The sequence below is a fragment of the Dipodomys spectabilis genome, unplaced genomic scaffold, assembly GCF_019054845.1.
Source record: "Dipodomys spectabilis isolate Male_0828 unplaced genomic scaffold, ASM1905484v1 ptg000295l, whole genome shotgun sequence".
Classification (NCBI taxonomy): Eukaryota; Metazoa; Chordata; class Mammalia; order Rodentia; family Heteromyidae; genus Dipodomys; species Dipodomys spectabilis.
Window position 1 is genome coordinate 1,759,620 of NW_024870972.1, and position 22,881 is coordinate 1,782,500.

Here is a 22,881-nt window from a genome sequence, read left to right on the forward strand (position 1 = left end):
CCCATACTCTTCCACTTCCCCCATCCGGTCCTCCTCCCCCCGAAGTTGTAAAGTTCATTTTTTGACATAATGAGTTGTACATCTCATTGTTGCAATGGGTCCACTTGCTCCTTTGTTTCCCCTTCCCATCCCTGCCCATCTCCCACCCCCCACACCCACCAACCCCTCCCCCACCCCAGTCCCCCCCACTGTCCACATCCCTCAACCCCCGGCCAAAATTATTTTTTGACACAACGACTTGTTCATCTCATTGTTGCAATGGGTCCACCTGCATCCCTATTTAAACGATTTGTCTTTCCCTTCTACTCCACAAATTATACCAACATCAAATACCGTGAAAACAGGGGCTTTAGCTTGCAGGAGGAACATACAAAGCAACAAAGAAATCTTCTTATAAATATCTTAGAAACAATCGCAAGAAAGAAAAACCATTTGAATCCTTATCTTGGGGTTCATTTTGCCTAACATCAACTTATGTTTTCTGCTTGTAGCAGACACATACTAGTTATTGAAAATAAGGAAACCATGGGACCTCTGCTTTTTGGGCCTGGCTTAATTTACTTAATATAATTTTTTCCAAGTCTTTCCATTTCCTAACAAACTGGGTGATGTCATTCTTTCTGATAGAGGCATAGAATTCCAGTACACACACACACACACACACACACATTTTCTTGGTCCATTCGTTTACTGTGGGGCATCGGGTTTGGTTATGTATCTTAGCTTTGTTAAATAATGCTGCAATGAACATAGTTTTGGTGGTAGTTTTAGTATGGTCTTGTTTGTGATCATTTGGGTGAATGCTCAAAATGGGATTGCTGGGTCTTAGGGGCGCTCTATGTAGTCTTTTGAGGAACCTCCAAACTACTTTCCCAAGTCTTCAAACAAGTTTAAACTCCTAACAACAAGGCATTAAGGTTCCCTTCTGTCCACATCCCATCCAGCATCTGTTCTTTCAAAAATCTGGAATGCTTCAGGAAGTCGAGTGTCATCCTCAGTCAGGGGCTATTCTTCTCTTTATTGTTCCAATGTTAGTGTATGTGCTACTGAATTGAGCACAGAACAATTTTATATATAAAGTGTAATTGATTTTCTTAAACTAGACAATTCCACAAAAATTAAATTCAAAAGAATTGTGGTGAAATTTTAAAACCATGTTATTTCTTACATAAGAACACATTTAAGTATAATGTCAAGATTGACATGTCAAAAACAAAATAATTCCAGATATTTGTTGTTCAGCGGATGTATAGGAGGAGGAATTCAATTATTCTGTACAAGGAACCTGCCATAATGAACACTATAGAAAGTGTTAAGGTTTGTTAAAAGTTTTAATGTTTCAAATATGTTTAATTTTGGGAATTTGCTCATATATGCCAAAATTAAGACTATTTAGCACGTTGTAAAACTTTTACATAAAGCATTTAAGATTCATGGTAGCAGTCATATACTACTAAATATGTACATTTCAGAGTTTATACAAACTTTACTAATGAGAAGTTGCAAAGTGTTTGTGTAAAGAAGCAGAGTGAAGATTTAAGACATTAACTTCACAGTTTCTGTTAAAATTTAAGGGCTTCCTTACTTTATATGTTAGCGAGGAACAAATGATGGTATAAGCCATATACAAATGATGAGATGAACCACAAATAATAATCTTAGTGGGTAACTTTAAAGGCTACTCATAGCCTATAAAATTCTTGTTGAACATCATAGACGTAGGCAGTTTTAAATGTACAGCAATATGAGAAAATAATAAATCGAATATGTAGTACATTTCAAATACTAGAAACAGGTAATTGTTTTGTTTTTTCTTTTATTAATCATTAATATTTATTTATTGGTTTTCCTTATTTGTAGCATTGCTTTCCTTATTGTAATATAATACAACTTTTTGTAAGTCATCATTAGGAAGTACTTTGAGAATGTAATTTGGATGGCCACACTGTTTTTTATAGGTATATGTGAATTTACAAAGAGCAAAATTAATAAGAACAAAACATTGATTAAAAATTTTATCAATTAGAATCTGAATCAGGAGTGTTGATAAATGTCCACACCTAAAATCTTAGCCCTACACTGAAGCACTATTGTTACAATGTTGAGCACACAAAAGTGAGAGATTGTGTTTTGTTTTGTTTTTGTTTTGTTTTTGTTGGTTGTGGGGCTAGAACTGGGGGTCCTGGGTGCTGTATCTCAGCACTTCAGCTCAATGCTAGTGCTACTACTTGAGTCACAGCACCTATTCCATCTTTTTCTGTCGTGACCGCCTCTTCCCACAAGGATGACGCGACAACAGGTTCTTCTTTCAGGCGGTTTATTCAGGACCTTTTACAACATCTTCTCTCCCGCTTCTTCTGCCCGCTTCTTCCTGCTTCTCTTTTCCTCTGCCCCCGCGCTCGGGTTATAAGCCTCCTGGATGGCCAATCCCGAAGCACCAGGTGGCATATACCGATAGGGCTGCAAACATGGAAGCAAACTAGGAGCCAACTCATAGCCATATAAGGAGTTGTTTTTTACAGAGAGCACTCATCACCGGGAAGGCTGAAGGTGGGAGCCAACGCCATCTTTGGTCCCAGCCGCGCCATGCAGCCGCGCCATTTTTGCGGCCATGCCTTACAGCCACGCCGTCTTTGGTAGCGGCTCCCGCAGCTCTCCACAGCTCCCCTTTTTTGTTTTATTAAGCAACAGGTAAGAGTAGAGGTTGGGCCTCTGTCTAAAACATTAATGAGAGGACCTTGCACTGGTCTTCGCCTGAGGGGCGCCTTCCCCAGTGATGACCAGGCCCGTCCGATGGCTTTTTTGCAGAGGTGGGATCTTGGGCATCAACCCACTTGCAACCCAACCTGCTCTTCTTGGGCTCATGCCAGGGAGTGATTCCCAAGTGCAGTGCGTTTGCCTCGCACCCTGTGCTATTCCGTTAACGTGGCAAGCCACGCGTAGGGGGACTGTCCAGCCTCAATGACAGTGAAGGCCTGGAACACCATAGCCATACTCCTACGCTGCGAGCTCCTAATCCGGGAAATGCATCACAGGCACAGCAAATCACCAATGCCAGGATACCAATAAGGGAGCCCATTCCCGCCCACTCCTTCAAATGATCCACAGCTGTCAAACTCTCCAGTCCAATTGCCTAAAAGATAAGGGCATCGGTCTCGGGAACACGGACAGGATCCCCCATCTCGGCACTGGTCTTACAGGCTGTATCGTTGTGAGGGCGATCAGAAGAATCATCACCACCCCTTGCATCTTGTGCTTCTTCTCCTTGGACCCTCCTAACTAGTCATTCAGGTACCCAAACCGGATCCTGTTGGTCCTGTGGAAATACACAAACAGAACCTCATGCCCATGTTAGCACAGGATCAGGCCCGCGCCAGAGCCCTGTCAAAATATCTTTCCATTTTACCATTCCTTTTGTTAGACCTTCAGACTTGTTATGCCTGTCCGCCACAGACAGGCCTTGAGCATCCAAATTTAAAAAATTAATATTGAATAAAGCAAGAGAAAGCCTTTCCTTAGGGGTACGGCCATGGCCAATTCCCCCTTTTTGTTTTTGTAAAGTCTCCTTTAGCGTGCGATGTGCACGTTCTACGATGCCTTGACCTTGAGGGTTATAGGGCAACCCATGAAGAAGTTGAACATCCATTGCTTTGCAAAAGGAGAAAAATTGATTTCCTGCATATGCAGGACCATTATCAGTTTTGAGCTGTTTTGGTTTGCCCCAAGCTGCCCACGCCTCTAGGCAGTGGGTAATAACCTGATGTGCCTTTTCTCCAGTCATAGGGGAGGCATATATAATGCTAGAGCATGTGTCTACAGAAACGTGTACGAATTTCTGGCGTCCAAATTCAGGTACATGAGTAACATCCATTTGCCATATTTTAAGAGGCAAAAGGCCTCGAGGATTAACACCAACACTAGGTAAGTGGTGATAAATTGCACAATGAGGGCAATCTAAAACTATTTGTCGGGCATCCACACGGGAAAGACGAAATTGATTTTGTAAAGCTTTTGAGTTAACATGAAAGTTATTATGAAAAGTTTTTGCTCTATCCAAATTTGAACTAAAAAAAATCCAATCTTGACGGGTATAGCAATCAACAATATCATTGCCTTCGCTTAAAGGGCCAGGCAGACCAGTATGGGCGCGAATATGTAAGGGATAGAAAGGGTGTTGTCGTTGCCAAAGCAATCGTTGTAAGCGACAAAACAAATATCCAACAGGAGAGGCCTGTTTTATTGGCCCTGCAGCCTCCAAGACTCTTAAAGCATTTATAACATAAGCAGAGTCTGAAATTAAATTAAAAGGAAAAGGACAGGTTTGAAACACTTTTACAACAATTTGTAGTTCCACTAATTGTGGAGCACCGGCTTGAAACTGGTGGGGACTGGGTCATGGCCATCCACCATGTAAACGCCGCATCCCGTTTTAGAGCCATCAGTAAAAATATTGCAAGCTCTAGCAAGGGGATTTAAGGAGGTAACTTTAGGAAAAACTAGGGGATGTTCTTTTAGAAAATTTAACAGGGGATGTTTTGGAAAATGGTTATCTATCTGTCCTTTAAAACTACATTGTAAGACTGCCCAATCATCTACATTAGCACATAATGTTTGTACTTGATGATTAGTATATGGAACAATAATGAAGCATGGAGCATTGCCAAAATATTGGACGCACTGCTGAACCCCCGACAACGCCAGACTGGCTACCGCGGCAGGGTAATACTCAATGGATTTTGCCGGAGAAACTTTTGGGTAAATCCAAAGGAATGGGCAATCTTTCCATAAAAGCCCTGAAGGTTGAACACATGTAGGGAGAATACACAAAGTAATTGGCTCACCTTCCTTAACTCTTTTTAAACATGCCCTTTGTAACTCATGCTCTACCTTTCGTAGTGAATCACCTGCCTCATCTGTAAGCTGTCTTGGAGAATCTAATGCAGAGTCTCCTTGTAGCATGTTATATAAGGGCTTAAGTTCATAATTTGGCAACTTTAAATAACATCGGATCCAATTAATGTCTCCCAATAACTTTTGATAATCATTCAGGGTTTTTAAATGATCCTTCCTCAATTCTACCTTTTGGGGTACAATATGAGATTTATGTATGGTAGCCCCTAAATATTCAACAACAGAGTGTTTTTGTACTTTCTCAGGGGCAATAAACAAGCTCTTAGCATTTAACAGCTTGGTAAGTTCCTCCTAAGCTTTGTTTAGTAATTGCTCTGATTTAGAGGCCAACAAAATATCATCCATATAATGAATGCAGCGCACCTGGGGATATTTTTGTCTAAGCGCCTTAAGCGCCTCGGCCACAAATAACTGACACATGGTTGGATTGTTTGCCATGCTCTGGGGAAGTACTACCCATTCGTACCGTTTGTCCGGTTCCTCATGATTACAGGAAGGGAGGGTAAAAGCAAAACGTTCAGTGTCCCCAGCAAATATTGGAATAGAAAAGAAACAATCCTTTATGTCAATGACTATAACAGGCCAATTTTCAGGTAGGGAAGAATGAAGCGGTAAGCCCCTATGAACTGGACCCATAATTTGCATTTGTCCATTGATTGCACGCAAGTCATGTAGCAATCTCCACTTTCCAGATTTCCTTTTTATTACAAAAATAGGAGTATTCCAAGGAGAAACAGAAGGCTTAAGGTGCCCCAGTTCTACCTGTTCTTGTACTAGAGTTTGAGCAGCAGCAAGCTTTTCCGAGGGCAGTGGCCACTGAGGCACCCATACTGGATCCCCCGTCTTCCAAACTATGGGAATGCCAGCCCCAGTGGCCGCTATGAAAAACCCAGTCCCTGTTTGTCTAACTTTTGTTTTACTTGGATAGGCTCTTTATTGCCTTGTGGAAATTTCCCTAGGCCAAAGCCAGGATGATACCCCATGCGAGTCATCATATCTTGGGAAACAGCTGAATATTCATTGCTCAGAGTAAACCCCATCTCTTTTAACAGATCTCTTCCCCACAATGATACTGGCAGCTCTAGCACGTAAGGCTGAATAGTCCTGAGTGGCCTTCATCGTACTTCCAGGAGAGTTGTCTTGCACTCATTTCAGGAGTTTTTGCGTATCCTAGGCCTTGTAATACTTGAGGAGAGGTCTGTATAGGCCATCCCAACGGCCAATCCTTTTTTGCAATTATACTTTTATCTGCCCCAGTATCTAGAAGACCTAATATCTTTTTATTGTCTATTTTTAGTTCTAGCACTGGTCTTTGGTCCAAATCAAGAGATATAAATGTCAGATCTACTCCTGTGGATCTGAAACCCTTTTCTGCCCTAGTCTGTTGCTGCGCTTCAAAATGCTCATGGAGGCTAGGTAAAATAAGCAGCTGTGCAATGCGGACACCAGGAGATATGGCAAAAATTCCTTTTGGTGACTCAACCATGATTTTAATATTTCCAGGGTCTATTACTCCAGGGTGTATTTTAAGACCCCGTAGAGTAACAGACGACCTGCCCAAAAGCAACCCTACTGTTCCTGGTTCTAAGGGTCCTTTGAAATCTGTATCCACTAACTGAACGCCCATTTGGGGGGTTAGTACGAGACTGGTGGTGGCGCGGAGGTCAAGTCCTGCGGAGCCCGCAGTGGCTCTCCGCGGTTCTGTGGGTGCCGTAATGTCGGCCACTGTTCCAGTTTTGATTGTCCTTGCTCCACTGCCCCATATATTTGTGGGCCCTGGGGACGAGGGCCCTGCTTCCCGTTTTTTGTCTGCTCTAGGGGTTGGCTGTTGATGTCCTTAACAGATCTGCATTCATTTGCCCAATGCTTCCCCTTTTTGCAGCGTGGACAGAGGCCAGGCTGTCTTTGTGGTCCCAGGAGCTTGCTACCTCCCTCTCCTCTATGGGGACAATTACGCTTCCTATGTCCATCTTTCCCACAGTGATAGCACGCCCCTGTCCTTCCTCCCTTTTTGTGTGTTAACTGCAAGACTGCAGCGGCTAATCCGGCATTGGTTAAAGGCCCTCCAAGTTCTCTGCAAATTTTCATCCAAGCCTCCAATTCCCGATTTTTGTAAGGGGTAATGGCAGACCTACACTCTTTAGTGCATTGCTCAAATACTAGTTGTTTAATTAGGGGCATGGCCGCATCAGGGTCCCCAAAGATTCTTCCTGCTGCCTCAACCATCCTTGCTACAAAGTCCGAGAAGGGTTCAGTAGACCCCTGTATGATTTTTGTTAAGTTCCCACTTACTTCTCCTTTATTAGGCAAGGCTTCCCATGCTTTAATCCCTATCTTGTTAATCTGTTGATTTACTTCTACTGGATATCCTATCTGTTGGTTGGCAAACCTTTCTATACCTAGAAGCATGTCTCTATCCCAAGCAGGATTGCCAGCAGCTTGGTTTGCTGCGGCTTCTTCATTTGCAAATTCAACTAAATAAGCTTTCCAATCCAAGTGTTGTCCAGGGCTCAAGCAGGATTTCACGAGACTAGCCCAGTCTCCGGGGGTCATACAATGCCTTTCTAATGCCTCGACTTGTCCAACAGTAAAGGATGCAGTTACTCCGTACGTACGTACGGACTCAGCTAGAGACTTAATCACCTTGAAGTCTAAAGGCTCATGGTATCTCTGCTGATTAGCATCCACAAATACTGGAAAAGTCTGAGGTAACTCACTTCGTGCCTCTCTCCATGCCCCTGGGTTGAAGGACCAGCCCAAGACCTTGAAACCTTCACTATAAGGGGGAGAAACTGTCTGTGTTCTGGGGCGTCTGGAAGTCCCACAGCAGCACCCTCTATCTTTCCCTAACTCCTTTTCCTCTTCTTTTCCTTTATCTGATATCTTTGTCCTTTCAATTTGTTCTGTGATTGCTTGAACCTACTCGAAGTCAGATTCCTCAAGGGAATCGAGCTCTGTAAAATCGGGGTGTAATTTTGATCTTGGCCTTTTTGCAGTGCCGCTAGCAACACTGCCTCTCTCTGATCTTTCTTCCTGCAGTCTCTCTAAAGCTGCTTGCCCAATCTCCACTACCTCGCTGCAGCGCTGATCCTCCAGGCAACTTCTCACTAACCTCCAAATTGGTCTTACCCCACTCTTAAGTGTTCCTTGTTCATAAGCAAAATCTAAGTCCTCTCCCAACTTCTCCCATGAGGCTACCGTGAGGCTCCCTGAGACCGCAAACCATGGAGCAACAGAATCACATTCATTTAAAAATCTTTCTAGGGTACCTGTCTTTAACTTTAACCTTTTTGAGTATAACAGCTCCTTAAGAGCCAGCAAAATTGGGTGTGAAGAGGAAGCACCCAGGTTTCTCAAATAATCTTTTACTTTAGCTTATAGCTAGAAAATAAACTAGCCCCGGATTGCCGCTCTCTCTTTGTCTACAGAGAAGAGCAAAAAATCCCTCCCGCTTTTATCGTGGATCCCCTCTTACCCGGGGACTTACCGGTGCACCCCCTGACCGCTGAAAGTTCTGAATCCCGTCGAGCCCCACGATGGGCGCCACTTGTCGCGACCGCCTCGACCCGCAAGGATGACGCGACAACAGGTTCTTCTTTCAGGCGGTTTATTCAGGACCTTTTACAACATCTTCTCTCCCGCTTCTTCTGCCCGCTTCTTCCTGCTTCTCTTTTCCTCCACCCCCGCGCTCCGGTTATAAGCCTCCTGGATGGCCAATCCCGAAGCGCCAGGTGGCATATACCGATAGGGCTGCAAACACGGAAGCAAACTAGGAGCCAACTCATAGCCATATAAGGAGTTGTTTTTTACAGAGAGCACTCGTCACCAGGAAGGCGGAAGGCGGGAGCCAACGTCATCTTTGGTTGCAGCCGCGCCATGTGGCCGCGCCATTTTTGTGGCGGCGCCTTACGGCCGCGCCGTCTTTGGTCGCTGCTCCCGCAGCTCTCCACATTTTTCTGCTTATTTGGTGCTGAGGAATCAAACCCAGGACCTCATGCATGCAAGGCAAGCACTCTACACTGAACCACCCTCCCAGCACCTGAGAGACTGTATTTTAAAAAATCATCTAAACAACATTTACTTTCTGTTTGGGGTTATATAATGAAATAAATAATATCTTTTTATATTTTTGAATGGTCATACTTCTAAATTTATATTAAATTCAGCCACTTTATCCTTTTCAAAGTCATGTAATATCTCTGAGAGTTTGCTTCTGTAAAGATTGTTTTTGCATTGATTATTTATTCTGAGTCATTTTTTTTTATCAAAATCATGTTATATTGTATGGTTTTTCGTGGTTTTTTTTTAAGTGTGAAAATACCAGAGAGAGGGGTTACAATTACATGGGCAAGGTAATGAGTACATTTCTTATCAAGCATTGTTGCATACTCCTTTGTTTCCCCTTACTATCCCTTCCCATCTCACCTCTCTTACGTCCCGTTTCCCCCTCTGCCTTTCCCCCACCCAAAGTTGTAAAATTCATTTTTCGACATAACGTCTTGTATATCTCATTGTTGCAATGAGTCCACCTGAATCCATATTTAAAAAAATTTTTCCCTTCCGCTCCACAAATTATACCAACTTCAAATACAGTGAAAACAGGTGTTATACCATGCAGAAGCGACATACAAAGTAACAAAGAAGTCATCTTATAAATATGTTAGAAATAATTACAGAAAAGAAAAAAATTTGAATTCTTATCTTGGGGTTCATTTCACCTAACATCAACTTATCTAACAATTTCTTCATGTCTCAGACATACACTAGTAATTGCTAATAAGGGAAACCATGGGATCTATGTTTCTTGGGCCTGGCTTACTTTCATTTAATATAATTTTTTTCAAAGTTTTCCATTTTCTAACAAATGGGGCAATATCATTTTTTCAGATAGAGACAGAGAATTCCATTGTGTATATATACAACATTTTCTTGATCCATTCATCTACTGAGGGACATCTGGGTTGGTTCCATATCTTAGCTATGGTAATGCTGCAATAAAAATATCTGTGTGGTAGCTTTAGTATGGTCTTGTTTGTGATCATTTAGGCAAATGCCCAAAAGTGGGATTGCTGGGTCATAGGGAAGCTCTATGTGGAGTCTTTGGAGGAACCTCCATACTACTTTCCAAAGTGGTTGAACATGATCACACTCTCACTAACAATGAAGTAAGGTTCCCGTCTGTCGACATCCCCTCCAGCATCTTTTGTTATTAGAGTTCTTGATTATAGCCATTCTAACTTGGGTGAGTTGATATCTCAATGTTGATTGATTTGCATTTCTTTTATGACTAGGGTGGTTGAGCATTTCTGCATGTCTTTATTGGTCACCCTCCTTTCCTCTTCAGAGAAGTTTCTCTTTATGTCTTTAGCCCACTTATTTATTGGGCAGTATTTTCTTTGAATATTTGTTGTTGGAGGATTTAATTTTTTGATTTCCAGATCAGTTTTAGCTATGAAACCCTAGTCGGTTTTATGGCTAGTTAAGATCCTCTCCGATTCCGTGGGCTTTTTATTGATCCTGCTAGCTATGTCCTTTGCCATGTAGAAGCTCTGCAATTGCATGCAATCTCATTTGTCCAAACTTTCATTCGTTGTGCTTTTGCGTTTCTTTTCAGAAAATTTCAGCCTTTGTCAAGGAGACCTAGGGTTTCTCATATTCCATCCTGTAATGTTTTCAGAATATCTGCTTTGACTCCGAGGTCTTTGATCCCTTTGGAGTTGATTCTGGTACAGGGTGATATATAAGGATCTAGCCTTAATTTTCTACAAGTGATTAACCAATATTGCCAGTACCATTTACTGAACAGCCTTTCTTTGATTTTATCTTTTTAGATCCTTTATCAAATATTAGATGATTATGGGTCTGTAGGTTCATTTCTGGGTTTTTCAATTCTATTCCATTGTTCCTGAGGTCTTTTCTTGTGCCAGTACAAAACTGTTTTAATTACTATGGCTTTGTAGTAGAGTTTGAAATTTGGTATTGATATTCCTCCAACACTGTTTTTCTGTTAAGGATCACTGTTTTCAATTGGGGGTCTTTTGTTGTTCCATATGAATTTTCGGATTGCCTCTTCTATTTCCTTGAAGAATGCGGTTGGAATATTGATAGGTGTGGCATTGTACTTGTAGATAGTCTTAGGAAATATTGCCATTTTCACAAGGTTCATCCTTCCTATTGAGGGGCATGGGAGGTTTTGCCACTCTAAGTTCTCTTTTGATTTCCTTTTTCAGATTTTTAAAGGTTTCATCATAAATGTCCTTCACTTCTTTGGTTAAGTTAATTCCTAGGTATTTCATTTTTTGTGGGGCTATTAAAAATGGAAAACCTTTCTTGATTTGAGCCACACTTTTCTCATTGTTGGCATACAGAAAAACCATTAATTTTTGAGGGTTAATTTTATACCCTGCTATTTTGCCAGTTTTGATTCAGCTTGAATAATTTGGGAGTGGAGTCCATGGGATTCTTTAAGTACAAGATCATTTTATCTGCAAAGATGGAGAATTTTACTTCTTCTTTCCCTATTTGGATCCCTTTTATATTGGCATATTGTCTTATTTCTGTAGCTAGGCATTCTAATACTAAATTGAAGAGAAGTTGAGAGAGTGGACATTCTTGTCTCATTCCCGAGTTAAGAGGAAATAGCTTTAGTTTTTCATTAATTATAATACTGGCTGTAGGTTTTCCATATACAGCTTTTATTGTATTGAGGAATGTTCTATGGATTCCTAATTTTTCCAGAACCTCCATCATAAAGGGGTGTTGTATCTGGTCCTGTGTGAACTTCTTTACTTCCTTAATTTGGTGTTTTCAAATCACTTAGTTGATTGGTTATGGTTTACTTGGACTCCCATTCCTGCTGTCGGGCTCCATTCAGCATTCCCTTTGTGGTCTCTCTGAATTCTTTCAGATGTCTGTTTATGGATTCCATGAATGCCTCTATTGATCTTTTTCTATTCTCATACTGCTGTCACAATTCCTGTGTTACTCTTTGATTAGCTTCCTCACGTTAATGCAATTCCTGTAGTTCTCTTTGACTTTTCTCAGCCTGCTCACCCAATTCCTGTGTCTCTCTTCATCTGTTCTCTGCCTGCTCACACAATTCCTTTCTTTATCTTTGACTGTTCTCAGCCTACTCACGCAATTCCTTTATTTCTCTTTGTTCCCAACCTGTTCACGCAATTACTCTATCAATCTTTGAGTAGTTTCCTCACAGTCATGAGATTCCTGTTGTTTGGTTTGCCTCCTCTCTCTTCCTATCACGTTCAAACTGAGTCCTTTGCAAGCTTTCAGTCTTTTCATTCACCACGTTTACCAGTAGTGTTTTTAGTTCTTTGCGGTAACTCTCCTCTGGATTATTCATTAACTGTTCTGTCACTGGATTATCATGAATGAGATTTGAGATACCCACACTTGCCATTTTTCTCCTGTTTTCCGGCTTGTTCTGCACACTTGATATGAAAGTGACACCAATTTTTTGCTAAAACACTATTTTAACGCAAGCATCAACCAAAGTCCTGTAGTTGCACAGTCAAAATGGCTGTAGATACAACCTAGTTCAACAGATACAATTTATTCAGCATCAAACAACTATGCATTAATGGGCTAAGAACAGCAAAGACGAATTTTTCAAATCAGAAAGTATTATGTTTAGGGAGAAATGTGGGGAAAATAGGATTAGAAGTATGTGGAAAGGTTAAAATATGTTTAACCAAGTCCTAATCTCAGAGAGGGAAAGGGATTGGACAGAATGACAGGAAAGAAATTAAAAAGAAGAAAATCAAAAATGGAAAAAGAAAAATGAAAATTTAAAAAGTGAAACACTTAAAAATTATGTGACTTTAAAAAGTGATATTGAGAGAAGAAAAGGATAGGATGATAGGAGTGGAATGATAGAAAGGAGACATGAAAAACTAAAAAATAAAAATTCTTAAAAGTATTTACTTGAAAATTATATGTTGTAAAGATATAATACTTCTATTAAAATGTTAAGCCTGTTTCTGGGGGTTTAGCCCAGAGGAAGGGCACCTGCCCAGTGTGTGCAAGGCCCTGTGTTCGGTGCTCAGCCCTGGGGAAAAAAAAAAGACAAAAAAACGTTAAGCCTAAAAGTTTGTGAATTTAAAAAGGACCAAAAGGTCAATAGCGATTTTTTAAAAAAGCATACACACACACACACACACACACACACACACACACACAAACACACACACACACACGCACACACACACAAACCTAAAATAAAAATTAGAAGAAGAAAAAATTGATTAATAGAAAACAATTTAAAAAATTTAAAAATGGTACCAAAAAGAGTTCTTTAATTTTTTGGGGGGAGAGGGCTGTGGAATGGGAAGATCCTGTGTCTCCACTTTGTCTGTAACCAGTCTCTTCGTGGAGTGTCTGGTCTGCTTGTGGTGTTTGGTTTTCCTGTGGCTTGATTGATTTCTTACATCAGTTTGTTTGAGCAGTCAAGAAAATGCTCTGCTTTATCAAGGATTTTGTGATCCTCCTTCAGGCTAGTTCAGTGGAAGGGAGATCTGCTTTGAGTATCACGAAAGAGAAAGATGGCTGTTTCCTCTAGTTTGGAGGTGCTGTGATGAGGCTAAGTTCTGTTTAGGGTTGAGGCATTTCAGCAAACAGTATCTTTTCCCTGAGGGGCTAGCTCCTGAGACACTCCCAGATCCCATGCTAGAGCCATTCTCAAGATTTATATTTACTGAATTTCAATTGATTGTCTAGGCTGCTGTAGGTAGGGGCAGCCTCTGGTTCTGTTAACCCACTGAAGATAGTCATTCCTCTGGGGGGGGGGCAGAACTCTCTCTGCTTGGGCTAGGTGACTTTCTCCTGAGTGGATCTGAGCCTGGATGGTCAGGTCAGACTCCTGTGATCTGCTAAATGACTCTTTTGTTTTCTTCCATGGCCTGAGTTGGAGCTAGTTGCTCACCCTGGCCATTCTTAGTATCCAAGATGATGTATGGTGTGGGGGAGGGGCAGCCTTCCCTCCTCTGGTCCATGAGAAGGAGTGAGGATGTCAGGATTCTACTCAGACAGGAGTCTTTGTTCCTGGGTATCACTGGTCTGTGATCTGCAGGATGAATTTATCTGCTCCTTGTCAGTTCTTGTTGGTGTTGAGTAGAATCCTCTCACCGACTGCATATGGCACTTTTGTCCTGGACTCTCTGTTGTAGATATGATGGCTATGGGTGCCATAGCTGCTGCCACAACCGTGGCTACTGGCAAGTGGTCAGATCTGTCTTCTTGCCTGGATCTTCCCTCTCTAGCCAAACAATGTGTACAGTGATGGCACACTTGGTGTGATTATCTAGGCTAGTACTGTTCACTGGAACACTAAAGCTGCTTTGTATGTGAGGGTTTGTTTAGCCTCCAGGTTCTCCTCTACCATCTTCCTCCTACCTCCATGAAACTATATTTTATGTTGATTGGTTATTATACAACAATTACTTTCAAATGTACATGTAGATTCTAAAGATAGCCATATGAATATTCTCATGCAGCTCTTATTTATCTGTTATGTGCTCTCAGTATTATGATATTTCTCTCTCTCTTATACTCTCTCTCATTTCCTCATTTTCTCTTTCATGCTTCATGTCTGCTACTTAGAGTTTCTGGTGGTCTACTATTATCCTTCAGGATCCACTGGTTTGTGGGAACATGATAAAGACAATCAGTTACCCTTGACTTATTTAAGAGTTACAACAGTGATGTGATATTATTTGCCATTCTAAATGGTAAAACAACAGATCTAGAAATTCCTTTTCACTTTTTTTACTATTATAAATTTTATCTCCCTAAGAATCATTGGGATGGATAAGATAATTTTAACCTGTGACCTAAAAGTACTTTTTCTTTTACAAACAACCTTTTTCTTTGAGTATCAGTGAGTAACTACATGTAATGAAACAAAGCTATCCTATGGAAAGTAGACTGAAGTTGTTCATAGGGATGAAAAACAAGATAATGGGGAAGTGAGTACAAAGGATACCCATCATAGAGCACAGATCCTCAGAGTAGTTTACTATGTACCCTTTGTGAGAATGACAATGTGTTAGGAACTATAGATTAAATCACTGAACACTTGATATATATGCAAATATATTTATAAATTTATATTTGTTTATATATGCATATATGTATGTGCCCTTATATATGTACACATGTATGTTACTATACTCACAAATACACACATACATATACCCATGTATAACTGCACACATGGAGAAAGACACATAGTTACAGTCAACACAAGTTTCACTAGTTGTTGAATATGCCTTAGACAGAATGCTTGGAACGAAATATGTTGTAGATGTATTTGTCGCTAAGAGTTCTTTTACCACTCCTCTTACCTATTAAAACTGCTACGTTTTAAGACATGAGATTCGACTTGCAAAATGCAGTACAAGTGATAGCAAGTCATTCGGAAATCTCAGTAATAAAGGTCATATGGTGTCTCCCTGCTCCCCCCGGAATGCTTGCTCTTGTAGACACTCTCAGCAACCAAAGTAGCAGGAGAATATCCTATCAGTGTATATACTATCAGAGGGCGTTGGAGGGAGGATTTGGGTGATGTGAAAGGAAGGGATGGTAGGGGAAAAACAAAGGATTGGGTAACAATGCTCAATAAGAAATGTACTCATTACCTTCCTTATGTAACTGTAACCCCTGTGTACAGTGTCTTTTCAATAAAAATATATATTAAAAAGATACAAGGATAACTTCTGTACTTATGGGAAGTTGTATTTATCACTCAATATCAGTAAGGTATTGGTTTTAGGACCACAGGCATATTAAAATTTTGGATCCTCAAACATTTTACTTGAACACAGTATATTATTTACATTAGAATGTGTCCACAACTTAGCTCAGTGTAATTGCTATGAAACGTTTTACTACATTTTATGTTTGAAATGGAAAATAAATGTACTTGCACTATCAACAGAAACATTTTTTTCAATTTTTTTTTGTCTTTTTGTCTGCATTTTGTGGATGGAATTGGGAGAGCAGATTTGAAAAGCTCAAATTTCATCACCAAGAGCTGTCTGCAAAATGTAAAAGGATTTAATAAAGCATCTTGAATAATATGGAACTCCAAGGAGAAGTACTTGAATTGAGACATTATCAGAAACTAACTATGCAAGGAATTTTTAGAAGCGCAGCTGCTAGATTTCTAATGGAGAGCTTTCATAACCCTTTCTGAAACACTAGTCAGAACCTCATTGAAGTGTAGATGATTTTCCTTCACCTTTCTGTCAAGCTCAGTCATTATCAATCAACATACAGCTAATATTGAATAATCCTCTAATAACAAAATGTTGATGGAATGTCCATCCAGTTTAGGTTAAGAGCGTTAACCTAGTAATGAACTAGATGGTAAGCAAATCTGAAACAGTTATAAGCTACAGGGGTTCAAGAAAAGGTAGGATCAATGGATACTACAGTATTTTTCCTGATAAGAGAATTTGAGGGCAAGTTATTTTATAATGGTTCATGTTAGGGAACAAGAAAACTTCAGAGGAAGAGTCAGAAAATTTGTGGGAATCAGGGCCATCTGAAACTCATTTCCAGAGTGCAATGTGATTAAAACTAGAACATTTTTCTTAAACATTAGAATTGGACTATCATTAGGGTGAAAGTTAGGTTTCAGTTGCAGCTGTGGTTAGTGTTAGCATTAGGGCAATGGAAAGTTTAGGGTCAAACTGAAACTATCTTTGAATAACAAGTCATGTTAGAATTAGGATGAATGTAAAATAGGAAACTGCTAATTATATTAAGTTTAGGATATGGTTAGTGTGAGGGTTAGTCTCAATATTCCAGTTAAGGTTAGAGTTACAAAAATGGCAAGATAATGAGTAAAACTACAAATTATTTTTAGAGAGATGAGTTGAATCAAAGTAAGGATGAATAGATCTAATATATTTTTATGGCTTTTAGAATCCAAAGGCTATTAGTTCTATGGTTAGGGTTACTGTTCTAGTTCAGGTTAGACTTAGGCTTAGATAAGGGTAAGCTATAAGGTAAAACTGAGTTTTCTGCTAACATTTTCAAGTAAAATAAGTGTGAAATTTAACAAAAATTACAGAGTTTTCCTAATTATACTATTCAGGGTTCAATAGGGTTAAATTTAGAGTTAGGTTTCTAATAAGGTTTAGATACATAGTTAGGGTTAGGAACTAGAGCATAATTTAAGTAAACCTGCAACTTCTTTTTGGGGATAGAGGAGTTCAGTAAAAGTTAAGATCAGTGGAAACTATGATAGCTTTCATGATATGAAGATTTGAGGTTAATATTCATAATAGGGAATGATTTCAGAGTCCAAGTCAGGGAATCTGTAGGATTTGGAGAAAAGTGCAAATAAATCATGTCAAAGACCATGATTATCTGTTAGGATATATTTTCCATTAATTTTAGGATTGGATTACTATTATCATCAAGGTTATCTTAGGGTTCTGACCAGGATTAGAGTTAGGATTATGGAAATGGAAGGTTGAGAACTTGAGTGACTTACTTCCTTTGTGTCTGTATATGCACTATTCTAAGGCTTGGACTCAAGGCTTGGGTTCTATCCCTGAACATTTTGCTGTAGGCTAGCATTCTACCACTTGAGCCATGATTCCACTTCCAGATTTCTTTGGCAGTGAATTGGAGATGAGAGTCTCACAGATTTTCCTATCCAAGCTGACATTGAACTGAGATCCCAAGATCTCTGCCTTCTGATTAATGGTAGGGTTAAACTCATGAGCTACCAGTGCCATGGAAAATGCCTGACTTTTATTGATTGTTTTTACTTTTGTTCAAGATCAACATTGAATGCAATATTTGATAGCATTGTTCACTAGGTAACAAGCTGCCACTTACATCTCCAAAAATGATTTTCTTAAATAGCTGGAAATCATTAAATTTTCTTCAGTTGATATGAATCATTAGTGCTGTTCTAAAACTTATCCTAAGTATATATAGACCCTAGAGGTGATCTGAGCAGATTCTCATGGTTGGCTTCTAATTGCATAATATTTTAAGGATATAATTTTTAATTATTATTTTAAGTAGCAAAGGAGTTATTAAACAAAGCAGTTTTTGAGTACAATATACCTTGATCAATGCCAACCCTTTCAACATTCTCATCCTTCCTCTATGCACCTCTTCCTTCACTCTTCTCAATTTTGTAGGATATCTACTGGATTACTCTCTGCACTTCCCCCCTTTTCTCCTGGTCATTCTTGTACTTTTCCCCCTTCACCCCTGTTTTGACTAGCCACTTACATATGATGCAGCAACTCTACTCCTAGGCATTTACCTGAAAGATCACAAACCAGGATATAGTAAATATTTCAGCACAAACATGCTTACTGAATCAGCCCAGATACCCCTCAAGAGAGAAATGATTCAAGAAAATGTAATGCACACACACACACACACACACACACACAGGAAATCCTACTTACCCATCAGAAAGAGTATTGTACCCTTTGTATCTCTCATTTCTCATTTCTTCTGACTGGTATCCAATTGTTGTCGTACTGTCCCTGTACTGCAGTAAGTGACACATGCAAACTGATGTAAAAGATTTTCAGAGATTTGGCTAGCCATAGATTCCTAAATATGAGTTCTATGCTCATTCTCTTTGTTTACTCATGCCTTTGAGTAGTGATTGCACAGTTTCATTTGTACCATTTGCTATACAGAAAAGAGATGAACGCACATACATGGATATACATACATACATGGATATATACACGCATATGGGTATATATTAAATACTTGAATTCATTTTATGTTTTTGAGAATTACGGAGCTAACAAAAATCACATGCATTTTACTTCTTAGTCAATTCTTTCAAAGCATAAATAACTTTGTCTCCTTTGAATACATAATTTTAAAGAGAATATCACCATCTCTAATCTTTCAGTGGCCTTGAAATTAGATGTTCTAATGGGAAAAAGTTATTTAGCCAGTCCCAAATTGTGCCTTTTCCAAGTTATCAGATATTCAGTCTAACACATGCCCAAATAATAGAGAATGGGAACAGGTCTATATTGAGCCCTCACAGTAGACAGGTCTCTGGACTTTCTCAGGAAGGGCTTTCTGCCATTGTGGGATGGATAGGGATGGATAATATACAAACAGATACCATAGATTGGAAGTATTGTGCTAAATTGACACCTGAGATATTGGACGTTTTAACTGCATAGTATTGGTTTTCATGAGTGAGTTAATCAGATTCTTTACACAATATGATATTACTAGACTGTGGAATGCAGGTTTATTGCATTTACGTTGTATAACATGTTTTGAAATGTGGTATAAATCGTTTATCTTTTTTCTTGATATGGAATACTCCTAGTTGTCAATAGTGAGGAAATGCCCTGGAACTTGTAACTTGAAGTCTTATGTTGCCATGTGTCATATTCTATTTTCCTTTTACAGAGTTGGTAAAAAATTATATGTAATTTATTTTATTTTATTTTTTTTGGGTCCGGTCGTGGGGCCTGAACTCTTGGCCTTGATACTGTCCCTCAGCTCTTCAGCTCAAAGCTGGTACTCTACCACTTGAGCCACAGCGCCACTTCTGGCTTTTATTTCTGCTTATGTGGTGCTGAGGAATCGAACCCAGGGCCTTAAGCATGCAAGGCGAGCGCTCTACCACTGAGCCAACTTCCCAGCCCTGTAATTTATTTTTTATTTTTATTTATTATCTATTACAGAATTTGAACTCAGAGCCTGGGCACTGCTCCTGAGGTCTTTTGCTCAAGGTTAGCTCTCTACAACTTCGAGCCACAGTATCAATTTTAGTTTTCAGTGATTAATTGGTGATAAGCGTCCCACAGGGACTTTTCTCAACCTGGCTTTGAACTGTGATCCTCATATACCAGCCTCCAGATTAGCCAATATCACAGGCATGAGCTACCTCCACCCGGTTATACGTAATTTAAACTGTAGTTTTCTGAAGTCTTTCATCCTACACTGAATATTTTTTCTTACAAGCTTTCTAATAAATATGTAATCTATTCAATTTTGAAAAGTACTGTGTACCTCCCACTTATTTCTGGCATTTCTGAAATCCAAGTTTCTCTGTGTGTCAGGGTGCATACTTTTGCCTGTAACAAGTATTATTGTTGAACACATAACATCTGGCTACTTACAGAACAAAGGATGTGAAGCTAGAATAACCAGATAAAGAACTTCCAGGACAATTCAAAGGCAATTCATGTACTCTCTCTGTAGGTGAATAGGCAGCACAGAAAAGAAATTCTTACATTTGAAAGTGATTGTGTGTGCATATAGGTGTTCACTTATTTATCTGTTATTATAGTTTTAGATATATTCACTAGTATAAAACAATATTTCATATATATGCATATATATATATGCAATAACAGTTTCCAAAATCCAGGGAACCACCTCCATGGGCATCGCTTTCCTATGTTGCTCTCTGGGTAATAAGAATGAAACGTGGAATTGTCCTGTTGTAGAGAAATTACTCAGAGATTCAAGCATTTTTCTTTTAATATGTTGCTTGTTCCTAACTCTAAAATTAGGAAGTCTGTTAATATATATGTTATATTATGATATATATAATATCTTATATATAATGTATATTTATTGTTTATTATAAAATATATTTCATATAATACCTGAGAATATTATATATTTATATGGAAAAATACAACAAACCTGTCAGTCCATACTTTCCTAGCCATGATTAGCTTCAGTACCGTTAAGCACATTACATCTCAACAGTAAAATTCTACTGAAGTTCTGATCCCCTTGAGCTAGATAAGGAGAATTCCTGTAAAAGAAGCCTCTCCTCAATTATGAGAAAAGATATGTTTGGAAGTTTAGTTTAGTTTCGTTAATTTTATTTTTTGGCCAGTCATGTGGCCTGAACTCTGAGCCTGGGCCCTGTCCCTCAACCCTTCAGCTCAAGGTTAGTGCTCTACCACTCGAGGCATAGCACCACTTCTGGCTTTTTCAGCTTATGTGGTACAGAGAAATTGAACCCAAGGCCTCATGCATACCAGGCAAGCATTCTACCACTGAGCCACCATCCCAGCCCAAGTTTGCAAGTTTTTGAGAAGTGAAATTTGGCATTTGCTTTGCATCCTTGATTAGTCATGAATAGATATTATTTGGCTCCTAATTTTGTCTCCTTGTAGGTTCCCTAAACAGTTACACAAGAGCCTCATTCCATCACATATCTTTAAGTCCTTCTTTTAATTCTTTTTATCATTATTGTTTTGTTGTCGTTGTATTGCTGATCCTGAAGCTTGAACTCATGGCCTAGGCAGTGTCCCTGAGCTCAATGCTAGTGCTCTACCACTTGAGCCATGCACCACTTCTGGCTTTTTCTGTCTGGAAATTCTTTGAATCATAATATTCAGATTTCAGCCTCCAGGGTAGCTAGGATTACAGGTGTGAGCCACCAGTGCCAAGCAAGTCCCTCTCATTTAGATATTATTCTAAAAGCCTCCAATCCAAAGTCACTCCAAAGATTGTAAAAGGAACTATGCCAATAGTTCCTTTAATTGTTCTGGCTATGGTGTTTCTTTTGCAAATTATATTGAAACTACTTCACTGTTCTCTTCCTAATCCATGATTCTAGATGTTTTAGTAATAATTACTTAAATTTAGTGGGTATAAACCCTAAATCTCTCAGTTATTAATTTCATTTAATTCTTTCAATATGATTATTTTTCAATACAAATATGAATTGATACTCACCTTCTTGAATCTACCACTTGGCATGAGCTGTGCATGGGCTTATTCTACCTCAAATGCAAGAGGTTGGCAAAAGAATAGCCTACAGTATTCCTGCCTAAGTGAGGACAAGTAGTTGCGTGCCTAAAAGAAGTAATGCATTCCTGGCATGGGAAGGGGTGGGAGAGACAACAGCCTAGAGAGCAAACTGGCAGTCACAACATTTAACAACTTCTCCTTTGGTGACACTGATCTCCTGCAAAGTGGCAGTGACATAACTCACCTAGTGAATTTTCATATATGAAGGAAGTTGTCATATCTTACTACACAATTCACTTGTACTCAAAGAGAGGCTCATTCTTTTGTGTCCTCCTTAGCTCCTTAGGCCCAGTCTCATTTTATCTCCATCTTAGACTGTGCCCAGACTCTATTCCTACCAGAAGGTCCCTGATGAGGAGGAATGTGTGATCTTTTGGCTTTTGATTAGCCCTATGGGAACTGAGGCCACTTTTAATTTTGATCTTGTTCATTCTGTCAAGGCCGTGGTGAGTGGTGGGAAAGCTCAGTCTCTGAATTGTTCCCTATTACCAAATCTCTTCAGAGAAAGTCAAGGAATGACAGATTCTGCCTGAGGGAATGAGTTCCTCTATTTCCAAAGAGGTCAATTAATATCTGATTATGAGGCCCACGTGGTGGTCCTTCCCCAGATCCTTCGAACAGGAGTGGATGTTACCTCAGATACCAGGCCATCCTCATATTTCTTCAGCTCTTTCTCATGAAACTAAAGGTCACAGGAGTTGAGTTGAGAAACAAGGAGAAATGAGAGTAGCAGAAGAATGATTGGCATGGGGAGGAATTAGAAACTCTGTGTGAAAAAAGGGCTCAGAAAATCTAGGATCAGAGTTCTGGGAAGATGGCAGAGGAGAAGCTGGAATCTGAACAAGCTCTCACATAGAAAGCAGGTTTTAGAGTTCCAGTGAACAGTCCTAAGCCAGAGAATCACACCAATGGTGACATCACAGAACAGAGAGACAGGCCAGAGAGGGAAAATCCAGGCAAGGAGACACATCTGAGCGCTTGCCGGCTGTGTCTGCGGCGACCACAGGGCACCATTCCTGAGCCACAGAGAGTCCGGGACCAAGGAGCAGATGCAGCAGGAAGGCGGATTCTACTCAACACCAGCAAGAACCGACAAGAAGCAGACATCTTCAACATGCAGATCGCAGACCAGAGACGACCCAGGAACCAAGACTCAGCGTGAGA

At 39.8% G+C, this 22,881-nt stretch overlaps 1 non-coding gene across 1 annotated transcript; it reads right to left on the minus strand.

The window, feature by feature from the left end:
- Window positions 1-957: 957 nt before the first annotated feature.
- On the minus strand, window positions 958-1,059 carry LOC122126989. The gene has a single exon (XR_006151058.1). It is a non-coding gene; the product is annotated as a U6 spliceosomal RNA (small nuclear RNA).
- Window positions 1,060-22,881: the final 21,822 nt, after the last annotated feature.